The 6396-nt window shown below is 49.5% G+C and overlaps 1 pseudogene; it reads left to right on the top strand.

The window, feature by feature from the left end:
- The first annotated feature begins 5879 nt into the window (after positions 1-5879).
- On the top strand, positions 5880-6010 carry LOC137369482 (U2 spliceosomal RNA; annotated as a pseudogene).
- Positions 6011-6396: the final 386 nt, after the last annotated feature.

Below are 6396 nucleotides of genomic sequence, written 5' to 3'. Positions count from 1 at the left end.
AACCCAGTATTTTGCATTCGTGTTTGTCCTTCCAAAATGGACGACCTCACACTTTTCAGGGTTAAACTCCATCTGCCACTTTTCAGCCCAGCACTGCAACCTATCCAAGTCCCTTTGCAGACGACAATAGCCCTCCTCGGTATCCACAACTCCACCAACCTTTGTATCATCTGCAAATTTACTGACCCACCCTTCGACTTCCTCATCCAAGTCGTTAATAAAAATCACAAACAGGAGAGGACCCAGAACTGATCCCTGTGGCACGCCACTGGTAACTGGGCTCCAGGCTGAGTATTTACCATCTAAGACCACTCTCTGCCTTCTATCAGTTAGCCAATTCTTAATCCAACTGGCCACATTCCCCACTATCCCATGCCTCCTGACTTTCTCCATAAGTCTACCATGGGGGACCTTATCAAATGCCTTACTAAAATCCATGTACACCACATCCACTGGTTTACCCTCATCCACTTGCTTGGTCACCTGCTCAAAGAATTCAATCAGGCTTGTGAGGCAAGACCTACCCCTCACAAAACCGTGCTGACTGTCCCGAATCAAGCAGTGTCTTTCCAGATGCTCAGAAATCCTATCCCTCAGCACCTTTTCCATCAACTTGCCTACCACCGAAGTAAGACTAACTGGCCTGTAATTCCCAGGGTTGTTCCTATTTCCTTTCTTGAACAGGGGCACAACATTTGCCACCCTCCAATCACCTGGTACCACCCCCGTCAACAGAGAAGATGAAAAGATCATTGCCAGCGGCTCTGCAATTTCATCCCTTGCTTCCCATAACATCCTTGGATATACCCCGTCAGGCCCGGGAGACTTGTCTATCTTCAAGTTATTCAAAAACCCCAACACATCTTCCCTCCTAACGAGCACTTCCTCGAGCTTACCAGTCTGTTTCACACCGTCCTCTTCAGTAATACACCCCTTCTCATTCGTAAATACCGAAGAGAAGTACTCATTCAAAACCTCACTTATCTCTTCCGGCTCAACACACAGTCTCCCGCTATTGTCCTTGACCGGACCTACGGTCCCCCTAGTCATCCTCATATTTCTGACATACGCGTAAAAGGCCTTGGGGTTTTCTTTTATCCTACCCGCCAAGCATTTTTCATGCCCTCTCTTAGCTCTCCTAATCCCTTTCTTCAGATCCTTCCTGGCCATCTTGTATCCCTCCAGAGCTATGCCTGTGCCCTTTTTCCTCAACCTTATATACGCATCCTTCTTCTTCCTAACAAGACTCTCAACCTCTCTTGTCAACCACGGTTCCCTCACATGACCATCCCTTCCCTGTCTGACAGGGACATGCTTATCAATGGCCCCTACTATCTGCTCCTTGAAAAAGTTCCACATTTCGACCGTGCCCTTCCCTGCCAGCATATGCTCCCAACTTATGCTCCTCAGTTCCTGCCTGACAGCATCATATCTACCCTTCCCCCAATTGTAAACCTTGCCCTGTTGCACATACCTATCCCTCTCCATTACCACAGTGAATGCTACAGAATTGTGATCACTATCTCCAAAGTGCTCGCCCACCAACAGCTCTATCACTTGCCCTGGTTCATTACCTAGTACCAAATCCAATATTGCCTCCCCTCTGGTCGGGCAGTCTACATACTGAGTCAGAAAAGCTTCCTGGACATACTGCACAAACACTACCCCATCCAAACTATTCGATCTAAAGAGTTGCCAATCAATATTTGGGAAGTTGAAATCCCCCATAATTACTACCCTGTGACTTCTGCTCCTTTCCAAAATCTGTTTCCCAATCTGCTCTTCCACCTCCCTGCTGCTATTGGGGGGCCGATAGAAAACTCCCATCAAGGTGACTGCTCCTTTCCTGTTCCTGACCTCAACCCACAGTGCCTCAGTCGGCAGATCCTCCTCGAAAATTCTTTCAGCAGTTGTTACACTATTTCTAACTAACAATGCCACCCCCCCACCTCTTTTACCACCATTCCTAATCTTATGAAAACATCTATAACCAGGTACCTCCAAGAACCATTCCTCCCCCTCACCTATCCACGTTTCAGTGATGGCCACAACATCGTAGTCCCAAGTGCCCATCCACGCCTTCAATTCACTCACCTTATTCCTGATGCTTCTTGCGTTGAAGTATACGCACTTTAACCCTTCTCCGTGCCCATCTGTCCTCTGCGACAGTGCTACCTTCCCCAATACCTCACTACACTCTTTGTCTTTCTGAGTGGACCCACTGGTCCCTGGACTACAAGTCCGGTTCCCATCCCCCTCCCAAACTAGTTTAAACCCTCCCGAACAGTACTAGCAAACCTCCCTCCCAGGATATTGGTGCCCCTCTGGTTCAGATGCAGCCCGTCCTGTTTGAACAGGTCCCATCTTCCCCAGAATGCAGTCCAATTATCCAAGAACTGGAAGCCCTCCCTCCTACACCATTCCTGCAGCCACATGTTCAGCTGTGCTCTCTCCCTATTCCTAGCCTCACTATCACGTGGCGCCGGCAACAAACCAGAGATAACAACTCTGTCCGTCCGAGCTTTCAGCTTCCAGCCTAACTCCCTAAACTCACTTCTAACATCTGTGCCACCCTTCCTTCCTACGTCGTTGGTGCCAATGTGCACCACGACCTCTGGCTGCTCCCCCTCCCCTTTAAGGATCCTGAAGACGCGATCACAAACATCACGGACCCTGGCACCAGGGAGGCAGCAAACCATCCGTGCGTCTCGCTTGCGCCCACAGAACCGCCTGTCGGTACTCCTCACCATCGAGTCCCCGATGACTAGTGCTCTCCCGTTCTCCCTCCTTCCCTTCTGAGCCACAGTGCAGGACCCCGCGCCAGAGGCCCGTTCACTGCAGCCTGCCCCCGATAGGCCGTCCCCCCCAACAGTATCTAAAACTGTATACTTGTTGCCGAGGGGAACGACCACAGGAGATCCCTGCACTGACCTCTTCCCACCTCTAACTGTTACCCAGCTGCCTTTGTTTTGTGGAGTAACGACATCCCTGTAGCTTCTATCTATCACCCCCTCAGCTTCCCGAATGATCCTCAGTTCATCCAGCTCCAGCTCCAGTTCCCTAACACGGTCTGATAGGAGCTGGAGACGGATGCACTTCCAGCAGGTGAAGTCGGCAGGGTCACCGGAGGTTCCCCTTACCTCGAACATACTGCAGGAGGAGCACTGCACTCCCCTGGCTGCCATTTCTTTTACTCAATTACCCCTTAATTAAGTACAAATATAGATATTAACAAAAACAGTGAAATAGCTTACCTGTTCAGTCCTTTTTGGTTAGAGGAGGAGGGTAAAAAGGGTCTCGGGTTAACTCTGCTCCGCACCTTTAAAGAAAATACCTACCCAGGAGTCCTTGCTGCCGTCCAGCTTCCGGTTCCTCCCGCGCCAAAAGTAGCTTGAACACAAGGAAAACAGTAAGTACAACTTTTAAAAACACAGTTCCTGGTGCCTTCACTTACCCACCGAAGAGTCGCTACCTTCTCCTGCTGCTCCGCCGGGAAATCCGCTGGGGATGTAAAATGGACCGGGTCCAGAGGGACACGATGTTCAAATCTCTGGACATGGGCGGGAAAAATGTACCCAACGCGGCCCTCATCCTGATGACCACCTTCGTGTGCGGCTGCATCAAGCTGTGTGTAGATCCCCAGTACGCAAACTCCAAGTGTCACTACGTGCTGAGGTTCTATCTGTCCCGGGTGTTGCGAAGGAGGGGCCTGGTCACATTGCCGAGGAACGCTCCGTGCAGTTGGGCGGTGCCGTACCACCTATCCTTCGTGGAGCAGTTTCTGCGGAAAAACACCTTTGACCACCGGTCCATCAGGCAGTGGTCTGCACGGAATGTCCTCAAGGCCCTACGGGAAAAGGAAACGGTGGATCCTGTCGGATGGTTCCCCGAGCAGACCGTCAAAGTCATTTGGCGGAATGCCTCATCACCAGAACTTTCAAACAAGCACCAAGACGTAGCTTGGCTGGTGGTGAGAAGGGCCCTCCCCGTCAGATCCTTCATGCACACCCGAAGTCTCGCCCCCTCCGCACAGTGCCCCCGCGTTGGCTGTGGTGGGGAAGAGACGGTCGCCCACCTCCTCCTGGAATGTGCCTTTGCAAAGCAGGTGTGGAAAGAGATGCAGTGGTTTTTGTCAAGGTTCATCCCAAGCAGCTCTGTAACACAGGAGTCTGTGCTCTACGGGCTGTTCCCAGGGACGCACACCGAGACAAACATCAACTGCTGCTGGAGGACTATCAATTCGGTGAAAGACGCCCTTTGGTCTGCCCGAAACTTGCTGGTCTTCCAGCGCAAAGAGTTGTCCACCACCGAATGTTGCAGACTGGCACATTCCAAGGTCCAGGACTACGTGCTGAGGGACGCACTAAAGCTTGGGGCAGCCGCAGCAAAGGCTCAATGGGGAAAGATCACAGTGTAAGGTTCCCCCACCAAGCTGGACTGAGGGGCTGGATCCATGGGAAACCCCTCGAACTGTATCGTTGATATTCTGAATTGCTGTAAATGTAAAACTGTAATTGACATGACATTTGTGAAACGGAAGGGTTGGGAAGAAACTCATGACAGTATTGAAGGAAACTGATCTCCTTTGCAATGTTTGTATTTTTTGGTGCTGTTTGGAAACTGTTTGGCAATGTAATTTTTACAGATTTTTATGAATAAAGTATATTTTGGAAAAAAAAAGATGATGCTGAGCAGACTGTTGCGTGGGGATCATGTTTGCCAGACAAATGTGGATGACTCTGCCAAGCCATCATCTGTCCAAATTCTCCGAGATGCAGGCAACACTGCTCGCGAAACAGGGGAGAATGAAGATGGTGCATGATTGATATGCAGGGGCGGAACTACCTCAGCTACATGTAGGACAAAAGGTCAGGGTCATATACCCGACAATGAAACCCATGGCTGCCTGCAGAGGTGTCCAGAGTGTACAGTGAGGCTGTGTCCTATGAGATTATAACATCTAGTGGAGTGGTGTTGAGAAGGAACCAAAGCCAACTGAGAGAGGTGTTCAGTACTCCAATTGCTCACAGTGGACTCGAGGGAGCATGCTTTGACGGTGGGGGTGTGACAGATCAACAGGACAGCAGTCAACACATTGACAACATGCCTGCAAACCCAGGACAGCCAAGAGTGAAATCCACACCCCCAGAAGGTTATAACATAGCCAGATCTGGAAGAGTTGTTAAACCACCAAAACGATATATGGACTCTTAAGCCTCTACATTTGTAAATTTCACAATCTCTATACCTGTGTAAATAATTTTGATGTTATCTAATTTTATGTATTTTTACATACAAGCCTTATCGTTGGAAAGAAGGGGGATGTGATATGATTGCCTAGGGATAGACAGGATTGATGCAGGTATGATGTTGCCCATGGTTGGGGAGTCAAGAACCAGGGGACACAATTTCAAAATAAGGGGGAAGCCACTTAGGACAAAGATGAGGAGAAATTTATTAACTCAGAGGGTTGTGAATCTTTGGAATTCTCTACCCAAGAGAGCTGTGGAAGCTTAGTCATTGAGTATGTTTAAAGCAGAGATTGAGAGATTTCTAAATACAAATGACATAAGGGGATATGAGGATAGTGTGGGAAAAAGGCATTGAAGTGGATGATCAGCCAGGATCATATTGAATGGCGGGGCAGGCTCGATGGGCTGAATGACCTACTCTGCTCCTATATTCCTATGTTCCTAAGAGTAAATTACCTTTAAGATCTTAGTATGCTAATGAGCCAAGTACCAGGATGTAGTCATGTGACTACATGCCAGTCTCCCTCTGCACTGTAACACCAAGAGGCAAGACCTGCAAATATATAGCTCTGTACTGTATATAGTTGTTAGCTGTTTAATAAACCTGTCTTGAGATCTTCAAACTCCATCGCTTCTCGGCCTTTTGGCTAAGATCAAGTGTAGTATCTGTTCTTATCAGTGCTTACTTGGCAGAGAAGAGACCATGATCATTGCCTTTTGATCCTAGGTAGGCTTTGAGTAAAATGGCTATAACCATTCGAGCTTCAGGCCAGGGAGTGCGCAACACCGTTCGGGTGGTCGTGAAGGACAAGGAAGGAGATGCGCCGGTCGATCGCACCTTCTCCATCAAGAAAATCCTCTTCGATTGCTGCGGATTTCAAGCTACGGACGTCTTCTGCCTGGAGGATTTCCCCAGCAGTGGATACTTCGACGTGACGTTCCAGAACGTGGCGGGATGCATCAAGTTCCTGAAGGCGTTCAAGGAGAAAGGGGACCGGGCGCCACTGTCGATCCTCACAGGGGAGCCGCTCTTCACGCTTCCGTCACAACGGGACCAGGTGGTGACGATTCACCTCTACAACCCCCATGTTCCGGCGGTGGATGTACTCACCTTTCTCGCCAGGTACGTCGAGGTGGCCGGCAG

The sequence above is a fragment of the Heterodontus francisci genome, chromosome 4, assembly GCF_036365525.1.
Source record: "Heterodontus francisci isolate sHetFra1 chromosome 4, sHetFra1.hap1, whole genome shotgun sequence".
Lineage (NCBI taxonomy): Eukaryota > Metazoa > Chordata > Chondrichthyes > Heterodontiformes > Heterodontidae > Heterodontus > Heterodontus francisci.
The sequence above is the reverse complement of the archived record's forward strand: the minus strand, read 5'-3'. Positions and strand labels throughout refer to the sequence as shown.